At 47.9% G+C, this 25,220-nt stretch overlaps 1 protein-coding gene and 1 long non-coding RNA gene across 4 annotated transcripts in view; one reads left to right on the top strand and one right to left on the bottom strand.

The window, feature by feature from the left end:
- LOC140385265 (uncharacterized) overlaps positions 1–20,374 on the top strand; it is a 151,056-nt gene extending 130,682 nt beyond the window's left edge. The window contains exon 3 of the long non-coding RNA XR_011933324.1: positions 20,177–20,374. This is a non-coding gene — a long non-coding RNA (uncharacterized lncRNA). The remainder of the gene's footprint in view (positions 1–20,176) is intronic.
- oxr1a (oxidation resistance 1a) overlaps positions 1–25,220 on the bottom strand; it is a 704,666-nt gene that overhangs the window by 450,403 nt on the left and 229,043 nt on the right. The gene's annotated exons all lie outside the window — the stretch shown is intronic.

Genomic DNA, 25,220 nt, shown 5'->3' with positions numbered 1-25,220 from the left:
TCCTACTATCTGCTTTTGTATTACTGGCTAGGTTACTGTAATGACCTCCAATTGGCATTATTGGTTGGCCAATTGGAGTATGAGCTCCCTCAATGATAGCTCATTGAGGGGGCCCATATAAGCACCTGTGTAGGCTTTGGGAGGCAGTCTTAAGTTGACTGGAATGCTAGCAGCACTGTTTGGAGCTGCTCTTGTATATAAGTTATTGCAAATTAATACTGGTGTGGTGACGGAATCCCTGCCTCCTGTGTATTATTACAGTGGCGACGAGGTAAACAAAGAACCTTGCGGAGATCAGCTGCCACACTCGGAGGGAAAGCCTTGCTCTTTCAAAAATGCCTCTTTTTGGGAAGTTGGATGCATTCGACCCGACTATTGAGGACTGGTCCCAGTATGTGGAGAGAATGTGTTACTTTTTCCAGGCCAATGAGATAACGGAGGACGGAAGAAACGGGTTATACTGCTGTCGGCGTGCGGACCCTCAGCCTTCGCCATTATACGTAGTCTAACTTATCCCGATACGCCAGACGCGATAGCTTTCCAAGAATTAACGAAATTGGTGGAAGAGCACTATGACCCAAAACCACCCCTCATTTTACGTAGGTACAGATTCTACACAACGAAGCGGGAAGACAGAGAGTCAGTCACGAATTTCTTGTCCCGCTTGAGAAGGCTGGTGGAAAAATGTGAGTTTGGTCCGACGCTAAATGAAATGCTTCGGGACCCGGTTAGTGTGTGACATAAATGACCTCCAAATACAGAAGCGCCTGTTGGCGGAAACGCAGCTAGACTGCAGGCGGGCGTTACAGCTCGCACTGTCCCTAGAAAAGGCAGCAAGTGGGGCGCAGGACCTACAGGGCACGCCAATGGAGGTAGATACCTGGGAGAGGGACCACCACAATGGGTCCAGCTACCAGATAGCCGCCCTCAGGAAAAGCCTGAGGAACAGAGGGCCAAAGGAAAATCCCAGAACTGCCCTCAAGTCTGCTAGGACTAACTGGAGACAGAGGGAACTACCGGCTGAGGCTCCCCCAACAGAGAAGGACCATTTCTGGCACCAGACAGAGTGGGGTAACAGCGACAGAAACCTTAGAAGGAGGTGGCAAAAGAGGAATAGCAGGTGGGGACGCAGGGAAGTACACAACCTAGATGCCCCATCCTCCTCCGAAGGGTAACAGTTATATAATATTGCGACGAAGAAAGCAGAACCTATTAAGATTACCCCACGGGTGAATGGTCGGCTGACAATAATGGAAATAGACACAGGTGCGGCAGTATCAGTAATGGGAGTGGCAGCATTTCAAAAAATCAAAGATGGACTCCAGCCACTAACCCTAACAAAAACATCGACAAAACTTAAAACCTACACGGGGGAATCCCTGGAAGCTCTAGGCACGACTCATGTACCCGTGGAATATGACAAACAATTTCTTAGATTACCATTGACGATAGTAGAGGGCTCCGGACCAAACTTAATAGGACGGAACTGGCTGAAAGACCTAAACTTAGATTGGATGAAAATTTTCCAGAGTGGAAGCGGGCAGTTGAGTGGAGTACTCCAAAAATACCCGGAGGTCTTCCAAGAAGGTTTGGGGGAAATTATAGGCGCCAAAGCAACTTTGCACGTGGACCCAGAAGCACTTCCGAAATTTTGTAAGGCCAGGCCGGTACCTTTTGCATTAAGGAAGAAAGTAGATGTCGAAATAGAAAGGTTACGGCGCGACGGCATTATCAGACCAGTACAGTTCTCGGAATGGGCAGCGCCGGTGGTACCAATTTTGAAGCCAGACGGCTCGATACGTCTCTGTGGAGATTTCAAACAGACGGTAAACAAATACGCACTGCTGAACAAATACCCGATCCCGAAAATAGACGACCTATATGCCAAATTGGCATGCGGGCTTTTGTTCACGAAACTGGACATGAGCCACGCCTACCTGCAGTTAAAACTGGACAAGGACTCCTGCACCGGGGGGTACCTCAAATGTGGGGTGGCCCACGATCGGTGCCCACCGATCGTCGGGCCGTCCTCTCTGAAGGAGGACCTCCTTCCTTCCGCGGCCCCGCAAGATCCGTCCGCCATCTTCTTGCGGGGCGGACTTCGAGAGGATGGCAACCACGCATGCGTGGGTTGGCGCCGGCCAACCCGCGCATGCACGGATGACGTCCGTTATGCGGCGCCGGCCGCGTCATCTATGCGGCGCCACTTTTACGCGGGTGACAAGGCCTGGCGCGGGTAGATGACGCGGCCCCAATACTGACGCATTGTCAGGGCCTGAATCGATCGGGACCGGGGCCGTTCCGCGCCATCGTGAACCTCAACGGCGTTCACAATGGCGCGGCCACTTCGGCGTGGGAGTGGAGAATCCCGCTCAAGGTCTACAGAAGGACACAGGCAAGTTAAGTGAGTAAGCAAAAACTTGGCAAGTGAAATATAATGTAGGTAAGTGTGAAGTGATGCACTTTGATAGGAAGTTGGCTATTTTTTAAATGGAGAAAAAACGTGGAAAACTGCAGCCCTGAGGTATTTGGGGATCCTCATGCATAAATCACAAAACATTAGCAGGCAGGTTCAAAAGGACCCGCTCTCTGCAAATAAACCTTTCACCTTTTTTGTTTACCCAGGAGATTGGGGAACCTATAGTTCCTCATTGCTTTGTCTAGTCAAGTTGGCAACCAACCAACACCTTTTTCTTCTGTAATATAAATTATGATCGTTTGAAATTTGACATTCTTGCATCTGTCCTGATAAACGGAAGACAACATACTTATATCATGTATCTCTTTTCAACAATATTGAAGTTCTGTATTATCAATTGGCTATTCTTGTTATTCACCAGGGAGAAGGAAGGAGAGAATCATACAATTCATATAATCATGTGGTGAACAATGAACTGGGTGAAAAATGTAGGAGACGATTGAACCAAATGGGAACTATATCCCTTAGCGAGCCCATTTAGCCGCATATTTCCTGGCGCTGGCAGTGCCGAGAAACACAACGCTATCTAATGTGATTCCAGTTAGATACGTGGCCTCAGCAGGGAACGCATGGCCAAGTTTCCTGCAGTGAAGAGTCCCGCTCGCCGAAACTCCTCAGTGCAAGGAGAGATCGGGGTGCCATTTTGCCATCCCAATTTCTCGAGCCCCGAATCTCCCTGCCCCAAGCCACTGTAAGGGGCTCCCCCGGGGCTTCCTCTCACCCCCCTCATCCACTCAAGACACCCCCTGCCCAATCACCGCCATGCAAAAAAAAGCTAGCCTGGCATTTTAGCAGTGTCAGCCTGGCACCTTAGCAGTGCCAACCTAGAACACTGGCAGTGCCCCTTCCAGCTGGCAGTGTCAGGTTGCCAGGCTGTCTGTGCCAGGATGCCCAGGTGGCACCAGCAGTGCCAGGGTGGCACCCTGCCCAGGGGGCATGCACCTGGGGGCCTCCAATCCCTTGGGAGACTCCCAACAAGTGCCGTTCCGTCTTATCCCCGTTTGTCGACACCACTACTGAATGGTATTAGAGTGAGACTAGCTATCTCGCTCTAATATGCAGATTTGCCAAAAGGTGATCCCGCCACAATGGGCGGGTTTCATACTGCAACGTCCCAACAGAGCACGATAGATCCCGCGAGGCATGGCGAGCCGGATAGATCCCGGGACTGGGGTCTCCTGTCATTTACTGGCGACGTTGCACCGTAGAGCCCTGCTTTTCAGGCGCAGCATGGCCAATAGAACGTACCCGTAGAATACTTTTGAAAACCCACAATTGATTATTGAAGTCTAGGGTTGTTAAGGACATTGGTGCAAGCATGTTATTAATCATTGTCAGTAAAGTGTTATTGGCTTTGATTCTCTGTTTCTTCATACTGACAGGATTCTCCATTCCCGCTGCAGTGAATGGAGATTCGGCGGAGCGCCAAGTTCTCCGTCCTTGCTGGCAGCGGTAGTAAGGCAGATTCACAACAGAGAATCCCGCCCATTGTCTCTCCCCAGTGTTACTCTTGCAAAGGATGTGGACATTTTTATGAGCGCATGATGGCACAGCGCTGCCAACACATTTTGGAAGATTATGGGCAGCCTATCTGCTATTTTCCAATATGCCATGACAGTCGGCCCTGTTATTGTCTAATAGGTTGTACTCATGTATGTTAAATACTCAATAGTTTAAGGTAATAAGGTAAACATGTGTTGGGCATTGCTGATACTCAAACGTGTAAAGAAAGATCGGGCCAGTTTAGCTCAGTTAGCTGGGCTGCTGCTTTGTGAACAAGGCCGATAGCGCAGTTCAATTCCCATACTGGCTGAGGTTATTCATGAAGGACTTTGCTCCTCGCCTGAGGTATGCTGATCCTCAGGTTAAACCACCACCAGTCAGCTCCCCCCTCAAAGGAGAAAGCAGCCTATGGTCATCTGGGACTATGGTGATTTCACTTTTATATAAAGAAGGGTCCGCTATCACTGTATGCCTGGTATTGGAGTGGAGAAGTAAGTTTGGTGGTGAGCTACAAATAGTTTCTAACAAAGCATCTTAGTCTCAATGACTTCTTCACACTCAAGCTTGGGAGTTCTCTGACAAGCATCATTCCTCAAAATAGCACTGACCAAGGCAGCTCTGTCTGGAATTTTACCTTTCTGAAGAATAGCTTGTTCTTTCCTCCACAGTATAATTTGAATGTTGATAAATGTAGTGCAGTCAGCACTAGCTCCTTCTGCCTTTGTTCTGACACTGAACACTTAACAAGTCTCTGTTAACTGATAGACCTCTCTCGGATGTGATCATTTTCCGCATGTTCAATGACAGTTTGGAACCTCACACAGCTAGCGCATATTGCAAAATTTCAACTTTCTGATATATACTTGGAATATGTGTGATTCTAACTGTTATCACAAACTGCTGAGAGGAAACCATCCAATCTGGGAGAAATACTATAAACTGAGTTTAAAAAAAATGCAGGATGCTTTTCTAAGCCTGCAACAGTTGTCTAGGTACATGTTACCTCAGCATAAGCTTTGGTGATAGCATCTTGTCATGGGTGCAGAATAAAGGTGCTCTTCACACTAATGATACATCGCAGCATCCAAGGCTCTCAATTGGCCTTTTTCCCATACTGCACCCTCACCTCTACCTATGATGTTCTCGGCCAATAAAATTATTACACAACCTGGTCATTCCCCCTCACATGGCACTTATCTCCACTCCCTTATTTCCAAAGGATGCAGACTTGAAAGCTGGTGACTGACAGCTGATTTAGCCATATTTTGCCAGATCTGATTGGATGACTTAAAACACGATTGGATGCTGCTCTTGTCTATCAGGTGGAGGAGGGAGTATGGGGGTTTCCCGGGGACCACCCAAGGTTGGGAAGGATGGGGTATGAGAAGGGGAGGGGAAGAAAAGATTGGGGCAGCAAGACAAAATTGCGCCCTGATCTGCGAGGAGCCTTTCGTGCTGGACTCGCTAGCAGGAAATTATTCTAAGTGTGGCCTTGGTGGAGAGGAACTCCACGAGGCCAAATAAAATTGGCAAAGTGCCGTTGATTTGTCGGGTGTTTTTCAGTGCTGCAGCTGCCAAGAAAGACTCACTAAACACGCCCAAAATTGGACATAGATTTTTTTCCACTTAAGTCGCGGCCCACATCTTTCTCTAGCTTTTCTCCTATCTCCCCTCATGGTCACTCTATGAAGTCATATTGTTCATGATATGGGCGGCACGGTGGCACAGTGGTTAGCACTGCTGCCTCACAGCTCCAGGGACTTGGGTTCAATTCCGGCCTTGGGTGACTCTCTGTGTGGAGTTTTCACTTTCTCCCTGTGTCTACATGGGTTTCCTCTGGGTGCTCCGGTTTCTAAAGATGTGCAGGTTAGGTGGTTTGGCCATGCCTCTTAGTGTCCAGAAGGTTAGGTTGGGTTACGGGGCTAGGTTGGAGGCATGGGCTGAAGTGGGGTTCTCTTTCCAAGGAGCTGTGCAGACTCAATGGGCTGAATGTCCTCCTTCTGCACTGTAAATTCTATGACATCCACCTCTTGTTTTTTCAATTCCCTGGTATCTCCGGTTCCCCAGCCACGTGTTTCCGAGCGGCACGCCGTTCGCTGGCAGCGAGATTCTATATTCCCTTCACATGTCAATCGGAGTTCCCATTGAAGCAAGCTCACACCGCCGTTGGTATGTGTCACCAGCATGAAAAGTGAATGGCAACGGCCAGAGAATTCTGACCTACATTACTGACCGCAGATATTGCAAGCAGTTTTCTCTCGTTTAATATTAGCCATCAATACTCTTTCCTCAAAATATATTACCCTTGACCACACCATCCTTGCAAACTACCATCCCATCACTAACCTCTCTTTCCTTTCCAAAGTCCTTGAATGTGTTGTTGCCTCCCAAACTCATACAATATAGAAGAGGCCTTTCAGCCCATGAAGCCTGCACCGACAGAAAAAAGTACTCTAATCGACACTAATCCCACTTCCCAGCACTTGGCCTATAACCTTGAATGTTATGACATTTCGAGTGCTTGTTCAAATACTTTTTAAAGATTGTGAGGTTTCCTCAAGTACCCTCCCATGCAGTGTATTCCAGATTCCCACCACCCTCTGGGTGAAAACTGTTTTCCTCAAATCCCCTTCAAACCACCTTTCACCTTAAAATATGCTCCTTTGTTAATGACCCTTCAATTAAGGGGAACAAATGCTTTCTGTCCACCCTGTCCATGCCCCTCATAATCTTATACATCTCAATCAGGTGCCCTCTCAGCCTTCTCTGCTCCAAAGAAAGCAACATGAGCTTATCTCGCCTCTCTTCATAGCTAATCCCAGGCAACATCCTGATGAATCTCCTCTGCGCCTTCTCTAGTGCAATCACATTCTTCCTATAGTGCGGTGACCAGAACTGAACACAATACTCCAGCTGCGGCCTAACCAAGGTCCTGTGTAGCTCCAACACAACCATCCTGCTCTTATAATCTATGCCACAATTGATAAAGACATTTGTCCCGTATGCCTTCTTATTAACCTGTCCTGCCTTCAGGCATCTGTGGACAAGCATCCCAAGTTTCTCTGAGCTTGCTTCTGAGTTACCCTCTGTTCCTCTGAGATCTCCCTTGTTGTATTATACCTTCCAAAATGCATCACCTCACACTTCTCAGGGTTAAATTCCATCTTCCACTAATCTGCCCATCTGACCAATCCATCTATATCCTCCTGTAACCGAAGACCTTCTTCTCCACTGTCAATCACCCGGCCAATCCTCGCATCATCTGCAAGTTTACTTATCGTCCTCCCCACATTCTCTTCTATATCATTTATATAAAATCACAAATAATTAGTTCACTGTGGTATACCACTGGACACTGGCCTCCAGTCGCATAAACAGCCTTCTACCACCATCCATTGTCTGCTATCATTAAGCCAATTTTGGATCCAACTTGCTGCATTATCCTGGATCCCATGAGGTTTTACTTTCTTTATCAGTCTCCCATGTTGGACCGTGTCAAAGGCTTTGCTGAAATCCATGTAAACTACATCAACTGTACTACTCTCATCCACACACTTGGTCACCTCTCCAAAATATCCAATCAAATGTGTTAGGCATGATCTCCCTCTGACAAGGCCATGCTGACTGTTCCTGATCAAACTTTGCCTCTCCATGTGGATCTTGATTTTGTCCTTTAGAATTTTCTCCAATAGTTTCCCTACCAATGATATGAGACTCACTGCTCTGTGAGTCTCTCTTCCCTGATTTATCTCTACCACCCTTCTTCAAAAGTGGAACCACATTAGCCGACCTCCAGACCTCTGGTACCACCCTGTCACCAGAGAGGAATTAAAAATTTGAGTCAGAACCCCTGTAATTTCCTCCCTCGCCTCCTACATCAGCCAGACATACGATGCACCTGGACCTGGGGATCTGTCCACTTTTAAACCTGTCAAAACCTCCAGTACTCCCTCACTCCTGATGTCAAACTGCTCAACAACCTCACATTCTGTATGACCTCCTCTTCCTTCTCAATCTGTCTGCAGCGTTTACATGGTAGGCCACACCATACTCTTCCAATTCCTCTTCACTCTTGTCCAGCTGGGTAGGACTGCGCTCACCCAGTTCCATCTTTATCTATCTAAGTCTTTGTTCCACCTTCTTCTTTCTGGTGCCATGTCCCGAAGACATGAAAGAGATGATGAACTGTTAAAATAAAACTTTATAGAATCCCAACAGTGCAGATGGAGACCATTCAGCCTCGAGCCTGCATCAACCCTCTGAAAGAGCACAGTACCTAGGCCCAGGTCCCCACCCTATCGCTTGTAAGCCAGTAACTCCACCTTAACGTTTGGACCCTAAGGTGCAATTTTATCATGGCCACCCCACCTAAATTGCACATCTTTGGACTGTGGGGGAAAACCGGAGCACCTGGAGGAAACCCATGCAGACATGGGGAGAACGTGTAAACTCCACACAGACAGTTAACCAGGGTCGGAATTGAACCCAGATCCCTGGCGCTGTGAGGCAGCAGTGCTAGCCACTGTGCTGCACTTTATCTTTTCTTGATTTAAAAAGTGGGCTTTGCTGAACCAAAAGATGGCTGCGACAGGCCACATGATTAACACATTGGCTACAGGACAAATGCGCAACCCTCACCCTTGTGGAATCTCAAACTTCTCATTGTGAGGACACATTACAATCAATGAAACCAGGGACCAGCAGGAGACATGTCTCCCCAGACTGCTCCTATAACAAAGGGAGAAACATCAAAAGTCATTGGGCGGGATTCTCCATCCAGCGGCTCCAGAATCACGAAACATGATTGGACGGAGAATCGCATGTGAACCAAAGATGGTGGCCGATGCCAGGCACCTGACGGAATACCATGCTCTGGTGCCTGTGCAGCGGCATCAATGCATTCTACGCCGCACGTACAATAAAGGCCGTTGGCATATCATTAACAGACCCGACCTGGTACTCTCCGGGACTCCCACGACGCTCCACCTCCTCCAGGAGGAATTACCGACGGTGAGATTCACTTGTGGTTTTAAAATTTGGGAAACGGGTGCCGTGGCTGCTGAGGTAGAGAGGAGGTAGGATATGTTCCTAAAGGCGTGACCGTGGGTCTGCCGTTGGCATGGCTGGCTAGGGGGGAGGGGGACACGTCTGCCAGGACCGGAGGAGCATGTAGCGGGGACTGATGGGGTTAATCCGGAGATGGGTGGTGGCATTGGGGTGATTCCCAGAACCGGGGTAGTGTCCAGGCATGGAACGCCATTGCCGTGGCCTGGAATGAAGCCATCTTACTGCACACCCCACTAACCTCCCACCATGGCCCGTGGTTTCTTAGAGTGACATTGGCAGTATGGATCCATCCTGAGGCTGTACGAGCAGGAGCTGCTCGTGGAGGACCCTGCAACAGCGGAGCCTGCCCCAGAGGAACAGCAGCCAGCCGATGAGGATGGAGTGCCAGCCGCCCAACAGGCCGAGAAGGAGGTGCCGCATTAGGTTGTGTGTGTACTAGCAGTGCCTGTCATTCAAGGACCTTCCAGACCAGGCATGCCGTCGAAGACTCTGGCTGAGCAGGGAGGCCATATGGCATATCTACCGGATCATGGCGCAACTAGAACCATGGGGCAATGGGGGAGGACAGCCACTCCCGGTAGCCGTCAGGGTGATGGTTTCCCTGAACCTTTACGCCACAGGGTCCTTCCAGTTGTCAAGTGGGGACCTATCTGGGATTTCACAGACCCCAGTGCACAGGTGCATCCGCGCTGTCATGGAAGCCCTGTATGCCCACTGAGCACAAGATGTAAAATTCAATATGGATCCGAGCCCACCAGAATGCCCGGGCAGGGGGGTTCACCGAACTCGCCGGGATGCCCCAGATCCAGGGAGTGATCTACCGGACGCATCTCACTATGAGCACTGGCGCATGAGGGGCCGGTCTTCACAAAATGAAGAGAATTGATGAGAATTCTGTGGGATGTGTCTTTATCACATTTGCTATTGATTTTACAGAATTGGATGTTTGACTACAGTTTGCCTGTTAATTCGCACGTACCTCATATTAACCCTGAATATTAGAGTATAAGCTGGCTATTGCAAATTGTTTTAATTCATTACCCATTGTAAATATTATTTTTGTTCATTCAAAAACCATGAAATTGCGTGCCTTTATTGTTTTAGCAAGAATCTTGAATAACTTTGTCTATTTTAAATAAAACATTATTGATCCCTGTCCGGATCTCAAAAGAAACTTGGGGGTCTGGTCTAGGCTCAGAGCAAAATAATTCAAGGAGTATTTACTTTTAATGTTATTTACATAGATACATAGAAGATAGGAACAGGAGGAGCCCTTTCGGCCCTTCGAGCCTGCTCCACCATTTATCACGATCATGGCTGATCATCCAACTCAATAGCCTAATCCTGCTTTCTCCACAGAACCTTTGATCCCATTCGCCCCAAGTGCTATATCTCGCCGACTCTTGAATATATTCAATGTCTTAGCATCAACTACTTCTTGTGGGAATGAATTCCACAGGCTCATCACTCTTTAGGTGAAGAAATGTCTCCTCATCTCTGTCCGAAATGGTTTACCCTGAATCCTCAGACTGTGACCCTTGGTTCTGGACACACCCACCATTGGGAACATCTTCCCTGCATCTACCTTGCCTGGTCCTGTTAGAATTTTATGAGTCTCTATGAGATCCCCCCCTCAGTCTTCTGAACTCCAGTGAGACCAATCCTAACCTAGTCAATCTCTCCTCAGATGACAGTCCCGCCATCCCTGGATCAGCACGGTAAACCTTGGCTGCATTCCCGAGAGAGCAAGTACATCCTTCCTCAGAAAAGGAGACCATAACTGCACACAATATTCTAGGTGTGGCCTCACCAAGGCCCTGTATAATTGCAACAACACATCCCTGCTCCTGTACTTGAAACCTCTCACAATGAAGGCCAACATACCATTAGCCTTCTTTACTGCCTGCTGCACCTGCATGCTTACCTTCAGCGACTGGTACACCAGGACTCTCAGCTCCCACTGCACACTCCCCTTTCTCAATTTACAACCGTTCAGGTAATAATCTGCCTTCCTGTTTTTGCTTCCAAAGTGAATAACCTCAGACATCCAAATTATACTGCATCTGCCATTGATTTGCCTACTCGCCCAACCTGTCCAGATCATGCGATAGGATCTCTACATCCTTGTCACAGTTCACCCTCCCACCCAACTTGGTATCATCTGCAAACTTTGAGATGTTACATTTTGTTCCCTCATCCAAATCATTAATATATGTTGTGAATAGCTGGGGTCCCAGCACCGATCCCTGTGGCACCCCACTAGTTACTGCCTGCCTATTTGAAAAAGACCCATTAATTCCTTCTCTTTGTTTCCTCTCTGCCAACCAGTTTTCTATCCACCTCAATACACTTGCCTCAATCCCATGCGCTTTAATCTTGCACAATAATCTTTTCTGCAGGACTTTGTCAAACTTCTGAAAGTCCAGATATACCACATCGACTGGCTCCCCCTTGTTATATTCCAACAGATTTGGCAAGCATGATTTCCCCTTCATAAATCCATGCTGACTCTGACTGATCCTGCCACTGCTTTCTAAATGTTCCGCTATAAAGTCCTTGATAATGATTTCAAGAATTTTCCCCACTACCGATGTTAGGCTTACTGGTCTATATTTCCCTGTTTTCTTCTACCTCCCTTTTTGAATATTCGAGTGACATGAGCTACCCTCCAATCTGCAGGGACAGTTCCAGAGTCTATAGAATCCTGGAAGAATACCACCAATGCATCCACTATTTCCAGAGCCACCCTCTTAAGCACTCTGGGATGCAGATTATCAGGCCCTGGGGATTTATTTGCCTTCAATCCCGTCAATTTTCCCAGCACCATTTCTCTACTAATATTGATCTCCCTCAGTTCTTCTCTCTCACTAAACCTTTCATTCTCCAACAATTCTGGTATCTGATTTGTGTCCTCTTTTGTGAAGACAGAACGAAAGTATGTATTCAATTGCTCAGCCATTTCTTTGTCCCTTATTATATATTCCCCTGTTTCTGTCTGTAGGAGGCCTACATTTATCTTTACCAATCTCTTTGTCTTTACATATCTATTGGAACTCTTAGTGTCAGTCTTTATCATAGATTATCATAGAATTTACAGTGCAGAAGGAGGCCATTTGGCCCATCGAGTCTGCACCAGCTCTTGGAAAGAGCACCCTACCCAAGGTCCACACCTCCACCCTATCCCCATAACCCAGTAACCCCATTCAACACTAAGGGCAACTTTAGACACTAAGGGCAATTTAGCATGGCCAATCCACCTAACCTGCACATCTTTGGACTGTGGGAGGAAACCGGAGCACCCGGAGGAAACCCACGCACACACGGGGAGAATGTACAGACTCCGCACAGACAATGACCCAAGCCGGGAATCGAACCTGGGACCGTGGAGCTGTGAAGCAATTGTGCTAACCACAATGCTACCGTGCTGCCCCTTTATGTTCCCTGCAAGCTTACTTTCGTACTGAATTTTCTCCTTCTTAATCAATCCCTTGGTCCTTCTTTGCTGAATTCTAAACTGCTCCCAATCCTCAGACCTATTATTTTTCTTCAGCCAATCTGTATGCTTCTTCCTTGGATTGGATACTGTTTCTAATTTCCTTTGTAAGCCATGGATTGGCCCTCTTACCCATTTTGCTTTTGTGCCAGATAGGAATGAACAGTTGCTGCAGTTCCCCCATGCGATCCTTGAATGTTTCCCATTGTCTATCCACTGTCGTCCCTTTACATAACTCTCCCCAATCTATCAAGACCAACTCACGCCTCATATCTGCATAGTTTCCTTTATTAAGATTCAGCACCCTCTCTGAATCAACTACTTCACTCTCCATCTTTTTAAAAAAAAATTTAGAGTACCCAATTCATTTTTTCCAATTAAGGGGGCAATTTAGCGTGTTCAATCCACCTACCTTTCACATCTTTGGGTTGTGGGGTTGAAACCCACGCAAACACGGGAAGAATGCGCAAACTCCACACGGGCAGTGACCCAGAGCCGGGATCGAACCTGGGACCTCGGCGCCGTGAGACTGCAGTGCTACCACTGCACCACTGTGCTGCCCTCTTCACTCTCCATCTTGATTTTAAAAATTATCATGTTATGGTCGCTCATCCTCAAGGGGTCTCCCATAGCCAGATTGGCAATGATTCCCTTCTCATTACACAGTACCCAGTATAAGATGGCCTGCTCTCTGGTTGGTTCCTCCACATATTGGTCAAGAAAACTATCCCGTATACACTCCAGGAATTCCTCCTCTACGGCATTGTGGCTAATTTGATTCGCCCAATCTATGTGCAGATTAAAATTCACCCATGATCACCGATATTCCCTTATTACATGCATCTCTAATTTCGTGTTTAATGCCATTCCCAACATCACCACTGCAGTTTGGGGGTCTATATATGACACCCACTAATGTTTTTTGCCCCATGGTATTTCTCAACTCTACCCATACAGATTCCACATTGTCAGAGCTAATATCCTTTCTCACTATTGTGTTAATTTTGTCTTTAACCAGCAGTGCCATGCCACCACCTTTTCTTTTATGCATGTCCTTCCTAAATACTGAATACCCTGGGACATTCAGTTCCTATCCCTGGTCACCTTTCAGCCATGTTTCTGTAATCCCAATTATATTGTACCCATTTATATCTATCTGCGCGATTAGTTCATCCACTTTATTAAAAATGCTCCGTGCATTAAGGCACAGGGCTTTTAAGTTTGTCTTTTCCACATTGTTTATCTTGCTCCCAATATTTTTCTCTTTTGCCCTGTTTGAATTTTGCCCTTGGTTTCTCCACCTATAACTTTTCTTATTCCCTTTTCTACCCTTTTTTCTGTCCTTGCTCCCTCTTTCTCTGACTCCTTACATAGGTTCCCCTCCCCCTGGCATATTAGTTTAAACGCTCCCCAACAGCGCTAGCAAACTGCCGCCCTCGGACATTGGTTCCAGTCCTGCCCAGGTGTAGACCATCTGATTTGTAGAACCCAAAACTGGTTCCAAAGTCCCCAAAATCTGAATCCCTCCCTCCTGCACCATCTCTCAAGCCATGCATTCATCCTGTCTATCCCGTAACCAAATAAACGTTATTTCCAGCTCTAGTCTTATTACCACAACATAAGAGCATATGTCTAAGCCAAAGATTGATGTGAAAATGAATGGGACTTCCATGAAAGAGCTACTTAATTAAGCATAAAGCTAGGTGTGAAAAACAAATAAGAAGAATTCATTAGACCAGTAATATGAGATTGATCATACCGCCCAGCAAGAAACAAAGGCATCATATGACTTGCTGAAAGGGATTAAATATTTATTCTTGCTTCTTCCAAATTCCAAACTGTGGAAAACATTATGCATTTTGAAGTAGCATGGAATGAATGGTAAAAACCGATACTATAAATTAAATTATTTTTATGACCAGGATTTTTTGGATAGCAGAGGGTGCGAACTAACGGCCTCGTCGCATCTCACTTAGGGCATAATGAGGGGGGTAAATCTTGGGACAGACTTCTCGCAAGATATCCAGCCCTTGTTACACCTCCTGAAATCTCGCAAGGCGTCGCAATCTGGATCCTGCACACAATGAGAGTTCTCCCTGTGAGCCAGCGAAGACACAGCCAGAGTGAGACAGAACCAAGAGTGAGTTTGGGAATTTGAATCTAGGTGGGAATTCGAAGCTGGGTGGGGAGGAAGTGCTTTTTATCCCTGGTAAGTGACTGGTCAGTAGTGTTTCTGTTTTCTTTTTCTTTTCATTGGTATATTTATTTATATTTTTCTTTGTTGTTTATTTATTTTTATTTTTTTGGTGGGGGGGAAATTGTAATTGTTGAAGTCAACCGAAGGTTTAAGACATGGCAGGATATCTCAGACCCATGTCATGCTCCTCGTGTGCGATGTGGGAGCTCAGGGACACGTCCACTGTACCTGGCTCCTTCACGTGCAAGAAGTGTGTCCAGTTGCAGCTCCTGTTAGACTGCTTGATGGCTCTGGAGCGGATGGACTCACTTTGGAGCATCCGCGATGCTGAGGACGTCGTGGATAGCACGTTCAGCGAGGTGGTCACACCGCAGGTGAAAGGTACTGAGGGAGATAGAAAATGGGTGACCAAAAGACAGAGCAAGAGTAGGAAGGCAATGCAGGTGTCCTCTGCGGTCATCTCGCTGCAAAACAGATATACCGCTTTGGATACCGTTGAGGGAGATGGCTCACCAGGGGAAGGCAGCAGCAGCCAGGTTCATGGCACCGTGGCTGGCTCTGCTGCGCAGCTGGGCAGGAAGAAGAATGGCAGGGCTATAGTGATAGGGGACTCAATTGTAAGGGGAATAGACAGGCGGTTCTGCAGACGCAATCGAGACTCCAGGAAGGTATGTTGCCTCCCTGGTGCAAGGGTCAAGGATGTCTCGGAGAGGCTGCAGGACATTCTGGGAGGGGAGGGTGAACAGCCAGCTGTCGTGGTGCACATAGGCACCAACGATATAGCTAACAAACGCGATGAGGTCCTACAAGCTGAATTCAGGGAGTTAGGAGTTAAACTAAAAAGTAGGACCTCAAAGGTAGTAATCTCAGGATTGCTACCAGTGCCTCGAGCTAGTCAGAGTAGGAATGTCAGGATAGATAGGATGAATGTGTGGCTCGAGAGATGGTGCAAGAGGGACGGATTCAAATTCCTGGGGCATTGGAACCGGTTCTGGGGGAGGTGGGACCAGTACAAACCGGACGGTCTGCACCTGGGCAGGACTGGAACCGATGTCCTAGGGGGGGCTGTTTGCTAGAGCTGTTGGGGAGAGTTTAAACTAATGTGGCAGGGGGATGGGAACCGATGCAGGAAGTTGGAAGGTAGTAAAACAGGGACAGAAACAAAAGGCAGTAAGGGGGAAAGTGTAAGGCAGAGAAGCCATAGTCAAAAATCAAAAAGGGCGACAATACAAGGTGCAGTGACTGAGGGGAGCTCAGTGAATAGGACCAGGAATACTAAAAGGAATAAAACGGGAAGTGAAAACATTAATGGTAAGCGACGCGGCAGGTTGTTACATGAAGATATGGGTTCAACGACAAGGAAAATTAGGAGAAAGGTGAAGAGGAAATATAACTTAGGAGAGGTTACTGATCGAGGTGTTAAGATTCAGAACAGAGGTAAAAAAGCCAACATAAGTGTACTTTACCTGAATGCTCATAGTATTCGGAATAAGGTAAATGAGTTGATGGCGCAAATCATCGTGAATGACTATGATTTAGTGGCCATTACTGAAACATGGTTAAAGGATGGTCACGACTGGGAGTTAAATATCCGAGGGTATCAAACAATTCGGAAGGATAGAGTGGATGGTAAGGGAGGTGGTGTAGCTCTGTTATTTAAGGATGACATCCGGGCAACAGTAAGGGATGACATCGGTGCTATGGAGGATAAGGTTGAATCCATTTGGGTGGAAATCAGGAATAGTAAAGCGAAAAAGTCACTGATAGGAGTAGTCTATAGGCCACCAAATAGTAACATTATGGTAGGGCAGGCAATAAACAAAGAAATAACTGATGCATGTAGAAATGGTACATCAGTTATCATGGGGGATTTTAATCTACATGTCGATTGGTTTAACCAGGTCAGTCAAGGCAGCCTTGAGGAGAAGTTTATAGACTGTATCCGCGATAGTTTTCCAGAACAATATGTAATGGAACCTACGAGGGAACACGCGGTCCTAGATCTGGTCCTGTGTAATGAGACAGGATTGATTCAGGATCTCATAGTTAGGGATCCTCTCGGAAGGAGCGATCACAATATGGTGGAATTTAAAATGCAGATGGAGGGTGAGAAGGTAAAATCAAGCACTCGTGTTTTGTGCTTAAACAAAGGAGATTACAATGTGATGAGAGAAGAACTAGCGAAGGTAGACTGGGAGCAAAGACTTTATGGTGAAACAGTTGAGGAACAGTGGAGAAACTTCCAAGCGATGTTTCACAGTGCTCAGCAAAGGTTTATACCACCAAAAAGGAAGGACGGTAGAAAGAGGGAAAATCGACCATGGATATCTAAGGAAATAAGGAAGAGTATCAAATTGAAGGAAAAAGCATACAAAGTAGCAAAGATTAGTGGGAGACTAGAGGACTGGGAAATCTTTAGGGGGCAACAGAAAGCTACTAAAAAAGCTATAAAGAAGAGTAAGATAGATTATGAGAGTAAACTTGCTCAGAATATAAAAACATAGTAAAGGTTTCTGCAAATATATAAAACAAAAAAGAGTGGCTAAGGTAAATATTGGTACTTTAGAGGATGAGAAGGGAGATTTAATAATGGGAGATGAGGAAATGGCTGAGGAACTGAACAGGTTTTTTGGGTCGGTCTTCACAGTGGAAGACACAAATAACATGCCAGTGACTGATGGAAATGGGGCTATGACAGGTGAGGACCTTGGGAGGATTGTTATCACCAAGGAGGTAGTGATGGGCAAGCTAATGGGGCTAAAGGTAGACAAGTCTCCTGGCCCTGATGGAATGTATCCTAGAGTGCTAAAAGAGATGGCTAGGGAAATTGCAAATGCACTAGTGATAATTTACCAAAATTCACTAGACTCTGGGGTGGTCCCAGCGGATTGGAAATTAGCAAACGTAACACCACTGTTTAAAAAGGGAGATAGGCAGAAAGCGGGTAATTATAGGCCAGTGAGCTTAACTTCGGTAGTAGGGAAGATGCTGGAATCTATCATCAAGGAAGAAATAGCGAGGCATCTGGATGGAAATTGTCCCATTGGGCAGACGCAGCATGGGTTCATAAAGGGCAGGTCGTGCCTAACTAATTTAGTGGAATTTTTTGAGGACATTACCAGTGCGGTAGATAACGGGGAGCCAATGGGTGTGGTATATCTGGATTTCCAGAAAGCCTTTGACAAGGTGCCACACAAAAGGTTGCTGCATAAGATAAAGATGCATGGCATTAAGGGGAAAGTAGTAGCATGGATAGAGGATTGGTTAATTAATAGAAAGCAAAGAGTGGGGATTAATGGGTGTTTCTCTGGTTGGCAATCAGTAGCTAGTGGTGTCCCTCAGGGATCAGTGTTGGGCCCACAACTGTTCACAATTTACATAGATGATTTGGAGTTGTGGACCAAGGGCAATGTGTCCAAGTTTGCAGACGACACTAAGATAAGTGGTAAAGCAAAAAGTGCAGAGGATACTGGAAGTCTGCAGAGGGATTTGGATAGGCTAAGTGAATGGGCTAGGGTCTGGCAGATGGAATACAATGTTGACAAATGTGAGGTTATCCATTTTGGTAGGAATAACAGTTAAAGGGATTATTATTTAAATGATAAAATATTAAAACATGCTGCTGTGCAGAGAGACCTGGGTGTGCTAGTGCATGAGTCGCAAAAAGTTGGTTTACAGGTGCAACAGGTGATTAAGAAGGCAAATGGAATTTTGTCCTTCATTGCTAGAGGGATGGAGTTTAAGACTAGGGAGGTTTTGCTGCAATTGTATAAGATGTTAGTGAGGCCACACCTGGAGTATTGTGTTCAGTTTTGGTCTCCTTACCTGAGAAAGTACGTACTAGCGCTGGAGGGTGTGCAGAGGAGATTCACTAGGTTAATCCCAGAGCTGAAGGAGTTGGATTACGAGGAGAGGTTGAGTAGACTGGGACTGTACTCGTTGGAATTTAGAAGGATGAGGGGGGATCTTATAGAAACATATAAAATTATCAAGGGAATAGATAGGATAGATGCGGGCAGGTTGTTTCCACTGGAGGGTGAAAGCAGAACTAGGGGGCATAGCCTCAAAATAAGGGGAAGTAGATTTAGGACTGAGTTTAGGAGGAACTTCTTCACCCAAAGGGTTGTGAATCTATGGAATTCCTTGCCCAGTGAAGCAGTAGAGGCTCCTTCTTTAAATGTTTTTAAGATAAAGATCGATAGTTTTTTGAAGAATAAAGGGATTAGGGGTTATGGTGTTCGGGCCGGAAAGTGGAGCTGAGTCCACAAAAGATCAGCCATGATCTCATTGAATGGTGGAGCAGGCTCGAGGGGCCAGATGGCCTACTCCTGCTTCTAGTTCTTATGTTCTTATGATCCAGATTTGCATATTTAAGTGAGCAGCTAAGCACACTTGTTCGCAGCGGAGTTACCCAAGGAGCAGAATCTAACAGCCTCGTCTCGGAGACCCCGAGTGGGTGCCATTTAGCACTGGTTTCCACAAATGCGGACCAGACCTACCGGGGTCTCCCAGGCGATTGGGGCCCCTGGGTGGTCAGGCTCTGGGCAGGGTGGTAGCCTGGCACTCCTGATGCCACACAGGCACTGTGGCAGTGCCAGCCTGGCCCCCTGCTACTGCCATCCATGCATCCGGGCAGTGCTACCCAGGTGCCACCTTGGCAACTCCTGGGTGCCTTGGTGGCACTGCCAGGCTGGCAGAGGCACTGCCAGGGTACCAGGCTGGCAGTGCAAAGGTGCCCAGGTGGCATTTTCCCCATGCAGGAGATTGGGCCCGAGGGTGGCCTATCCTTATGAGGTGGGGTGCTGGGGGCTCAAGGACCTCCTAATTAGTAAGTTGGGGCATTGGGGATGGGGCAGTCCAAAGATGGCTTCCCAATCTCTTCTTGCACTAATGAACTTGGCTCGTTAGTGAAGGAAATGAGCCGAAGTGCGGCCTCGGCAGGGCATTCCTTGCTGAGGCCCAGAAATGAAGCAGAGTCCCGTTTAATAGCGGGGTTGTTCACGGTGCTGCAAACGCCCAGAAACACCCGGATAAATGCGCCCAAAAGGGGACTGAGTTTAATTTCTATTAAATTGCGCAGTGTTTCTCTTCTCGCTATCCAAGGAGTCAGCAGCAAGCACACTGCTGCTGATACAGGCTGCCTCGCAGCCATTTAATTATTTTAATGCTCATTGATTTGCTGGAGGCAGGACCTCTGCTCCTCACTCAGGAGGAAGTGCAGAGTGGGGTGGGGAGGTATGGGTGTTGGTGGAGAGGCTAGGGGAAAGCACTAGCAGGGACCATACCTTTTGGTGAGTGGTATGTATCGGGGAATACATTCTTGCTGGTTCGGCGTTACGTGCTGTATAGTGACATCAGCAGTGTTTGCACGGGCTTTGGGCAAATCACCATCTTGATTCCATTGAGCCTTAATAAACCTCTCATTCTGTTTTACAAGAATCCATATTGTGGCCACCTCCATACATTTTCTCTTTACGGCAACAAAGATATATAACAGGAGAAAACAGGCGATGAGGATTGAGGCAGAAAAATTGTTCGAAACAAGATTTTCGTCGACCAATTGTGGGACAGCATCTGGAGCAACAGAAGATTCTTGGGACCGGAATAGCTCTCTCACACACATCGGGCGAAACACAAACTGAGTATGAAGACTGACAGTCAGGGAAGACTTACTTGCATTTAAGTGAGTGGGGTTTGGGTTGCAGGGTCCACCCACATGGTGAAGCTGCGGAAAACGGGAATTTTGAAGTCTGCCAACTTCGCACAGGCCACTACTAGACAAAAAAGTCAAAATACGCAGGTATAAAAGGTAAAGGTTTCCTAGTTGCTTATTCAAGGGATTGTTTGTGCCAGACTTTCCAATGCAGTCGGAAGGAACTATAGACCCTAGGAGCCGGGATTCAATAATGGCAGGGAATACGGGCACCATGGACATGTTTGGTGAGGATTATGAAACATGGAATTCATATGAAGAAAGATTGCAATTATATTTGATAGCTAATCAGACAACGGAGGTCCTAAAGGTCGCAACATTTTTAAAATTACTTTACGGGATGTGGGCATCGCTGGTTAGGCCAGAATATAGTGCCAATCCCCAGTTGCCATTCAGAAGGTGGTGATGAGTTGCCTTCTTGACCGGTGCAGTCCTTCAGGTGTAAGTACACCCACAATGCTGTTCGGGAGTTTCAGGATTTTGCCCCAGCGACAGTGAAGGAACGGTGATATATTTCCAAGTCGGGGTGGTGAGTGACTTTGAGGGGAACATCCAGGTGGTGGGGTTCCCAGGCATCTGCTGCTCTTGTCCTTCTAGATGGTAGTGACCATGGGTTGGCTATCTAAGGAACCTTGGTGAGTTACTGCAGTGTATCTTGTAGATGGTACACACGGCTGCCACTGTTCGGTGGTGGAGGGTTTAGAACATAGAACAGTCCAGCGCAGTACAGGCCCTTCGGCCCACGATGATGTGCCGACCATTTATCCTAATGTAAGATCAACCTAACCTACACCCCTTCAATTTACTGCTGTCCATGTGCCTGTCCAAGAATCGCTTAAATGTCCTTAATGACTCTGACTCCACCACCTCTGCTGGCAGTGCCTTCCACTCACCCACCACTCTCTGTGTAAAGAACCAACCTCTGACATCTCCCCTATACCTTCCTCCAATCACCTTAAAACTATGTCCCATCATGACAGCCATTTCCACCCTGGGGGAAAGTCTCTGGCTATCCACTCTAACCATGCCTCTCATCACCTTGTACACCTTTCTCCAGTCACCTCTCTTCCTTCTTCGCTCCAGTGAGAAAAGCCCTAGCTCCCTCAACCTTTCTTCATAAGACATGCCCTCCAGTCCAGGCAGCATCCTGGTAAATCTCCTCTGCATCCTCTCCAAAGCATCCACATCCTTCCTATAATGAGCCGGATAGAATTGGACACAATATTCCAAGTGTGGTCGAACCAGGGTTTTATAAAGCTGCAGCAAAACCTCGCGGCTCTTAAACTCAATCCCCCTGTTAATGAAAGCAAACACAGCATACGCCTTCTTAACAATCGTATCAACCTGGGTGGCAACTTTGAGGGATCTATGTACGTGGACCCCAAGATCCCTCTGTTCCTCCACACTTCCAAGAATCCTGCCTTTAACCCTGTATTCAGCATTCAAATTCGATTTAAATGTTTGTGGAAGGACGAGCAATCAAGCGGGCTGCTTTGTCCCGGATGGTGTCAAGATTCTTGACTGTTGTGGGAGCTGCACTCATCCAGGCAAGTGGAAAGTAATCCATTACACTCCTGATTTGTGCCTTGTAGATCGTGGACTGGCTTTGGGGGGGGTCAGGAGGTGGGTTACTCGCTGTAGGATTCCTAGCCTTTGACCTGCCCTGGTAGCCACAGTATTAATGTGGCTAGTCCAGTTCAGTTTCTGATCAATGATAACCCCCAGGATGTTGATTGTGGAAGATTCAGCGATGGTAATGCCAGTGAATGCCAAGTGGCAATGGTTAGACCCTCTCTTGTTGGTCATTGCCTGGTACTTGTGTGGCGCTAATGTAACTTGTCAGCCCAAGCCTGGATATTGTCCAGGTCTTGCTGCATTTGGACATGAACTGCTTCATTACCTGAGGCGTTGCGAATGGTGCTGACCATTGTGTAGTCATCTGCAAACATCCCCACTTCTGACCTTATGATGGAAGGCAGGTCATTGATGAAGCAGCTGAATATGGTTGAGCCTAGGACACTACCCTGGGGAACTCCTGAAGTGATGTCCTGGAGCTGAGATGTGTGGTAGTCACCACTGTTGTATTGTATATACTGCATACGAGGGTGTTACAGTAAGGCCCCTGTACTTCAGGTACGGGGGTAGATCCCTGCCTGCTGGCTCCGCCCAGTAAGCGGAGTATAAATGTGTGGGCCCTCCGAGCTGCAGCCATTTTGGCAGCAGCTGCGGGAGGCTCCACATCTCTGCATAATAAAGCCTTGATTACTCTCCACTTTTGTCTCGTCGTAATTGATAGTGCATCAATTTATTACGCAGAGATTTTACAACGATGGATCTCCACATCAAGTCTGATCGCCTGCAGCTGCACCCTCAAGCAGACAACACCAAGTCAGCCTTCGCACATTGGCTAGCTTGCTTTGAAGCATACATCGGATCTGCAACAGACCCACCCTCAGAGGCACAGAAGCTCCAGATCCTTTACACGCGGCTGAGCTCCGATATCTTTCCCCTCATCCAGGACGCGCCGACCTACGCTGAGGCCATGGCGCTACTGAAGGAGAACTACACTCAGCAGACTAACAAAATCTACGCCAGGCACCTCCTGTCCACGCGGCATTAACTTTCTGGTGAGTCTGTGGAAGATTTCTGGCATGCCCTGCACATCCTAGTGAGAGACTGTGATTGCCAGGCCGTTTTGGCCGCTGAACATTCTGACCTGCTACTTAGAGACGCGTTCGTAACGGGCATAGGGACGGCCTACATCCGCCAGCGCCTCTTAGAAGGGGCTACCCTCGACCTCGCGGCGACCAAGAAATTAGCGCCCTCGCTCACAGTCGCCTCACGCAATATACAGGCGTATGCCCCCGACCGCACGGCCCACCCCTCCTGGGCATCATGGACCCTGCCAGCGAACACCCTACCGTTGACCCATCAGCGACCTCCCCCAGCCAAGCCTGCGCCGCGCGGCAGCCAACCAACCCCGGGTACCCAAGTGCTACTTCTGAGAACACTCAAAACACCCCCGCCAGCGCTGCCTGGCACGGAGCACGCTCTGCTCGGCCTGCGGGAAGAAAGGGCATTTCGCTCCTATGTGCCAGGCCCGCTCGGTCGCTGCTATTGTCTCAGCACGCCCCATGTGCGACCTACGGGCGCCACCACCTTCCTCGCCGCAGACCACGTGCGGCCCGTGGGCGCCGCCATCTTGCTTGCCTCACAACACGTGCGGCCCGTGGGCGCTGCCATCTTGCTTACCTCACAACACGTGAGGCCCATGGGTGCTGCCAACTTGCCTGCCTCAGGACACATGCGGCCCGTGGGAGCCGCCATCTTCCCCGCCTCAGGACCCTGCCCGTCGGGCACCTCATCGGGCCGCTCATCGCCTGAAACCGCCGCCGACCATCCACGTCTGGCCTCCATCACGATCGACCGGTCCCGACCGCACAACCTCGCGACCGCGTCGACGACAGTGAAGGTCGACGGGCACAAGATATCCTGCCTTCTGGACTCTGGGAGCACTGAGAGCTTCAGATTAACTTACTTACCTTGCAGGTCAGCTGTTGAGTTTGGGAGTGAGAGCTGGGACCTTAGAATCAGCGCGGGAATTTGAAAAAGCGCGGGGGCTGCGAGGCAGAGGGGACCATTTAAAAGGTCGCTGCCTGTGGTGAGGTAAGTACAAATTAACTTACTTACCTTGCAGGTCAGCTGTTGAGTTCGGGAGTGAGAGCTGGGACCTTAGAATCAGCGCGGGAATTTGAAAAAGCGCGGGGGCTGCGAGGCAGAGGGGACCATTTAAAAGGTCGCTGCCTGTGGTGAGGTAAGTACAGATTAACTTACTTACCTTGCAGGCCAAGTCGATTTCAGCAGGAGCGGAGCAGGCTAGTCCATTTCAGCGGGGGCAGTGCTGAAGTGATTTCTGGGAGGTAAGTTTCTCCTTTCTCCTTTAAATTTTTTTTTTAAAATTCTAGTGTTTAGGGTGGGAACAGGAAGTCGACCCGCGGACGTCTGGGAAGACCCTCACCAATAGATTCTGGTGGAGAGGAAACCCGAGACACTACACGTGTAGTGTCTCCCACCCGCCCTCCTCCTCTAACCTAACAATAAAACCCATTGGTGTGAGGTGAGTACCATATTTTATTATTGTTACTAATATTTTTTTTTATATAAAAAAAATTTAAATTAGTTGTTAGCCAGATCTTGGTAGAAAGTTAGAGGAATGGCAGGGAAGGGAGTGCAATGTTCCTCCTGCAGGATGTTTGAGGTGAGGGATGCCGTTAGTGTCCCTGCTGATTTTACCTGCAGGAAGTGCTGCCATCTCCAGCTCCTCCAAGACCGAGTTAGGGAACTGGAGCTGGAGTTGGAAGAACTTCGGATCATTCGGGAGGCAGAGGGGGTCATAGATAGCAGCTTCAGGGAATTAGTTACACCAAAGATTGGAGATAGATGGGTAACTGTAAGAGGGACTGGGAAAAAACAGTCAGTGCAGGGATCCCCTGCGGTCGTTCCCCTGAGAAACAAGTATACCGCTTTGGATACTTGTGGGGGGGGCGACTTACCAGGGGTAAGCCATGGGGTACGGGCCTCTGGCACGGAGTCTGTCCCTGTTGCTCAGAAGGGAAGGGGGGAGAGGAGCAGAGCATTAGTAATTGGGGACTCTATAGTCAGGGGCACAGATAGGAGATTTTGTGGGAGCGTGAGAGACTCACGTTTGGTATGTTGCCTCCCAGGTGCAAGGGTACGTGATGTCTCGGATCATGTTTTCCGGGTCCTT

This window comes from Scyliorhinus torazame, chromosome 11 (assembly GCF_047496885.1).
Source record: "Scyliorhinus torazame isolate Kashiwa2021f chromosome 11, sScyTor2.1, whole genome shotgun sequence".
In the NCBI taxonomy this organism is placed as follows: domain Eukaryota; kingdom Metazoa; phylum Chordata; class Chondrichthyes; order Carcharhiniformes; family Scyliorhinidae; genus Scyliorhinus; species Scyliorhinus torazame.
Note: the sequence above shows the minus strand (reverse complement) of the source record. Positions and strands in the feature narration are given on the sequence as shown.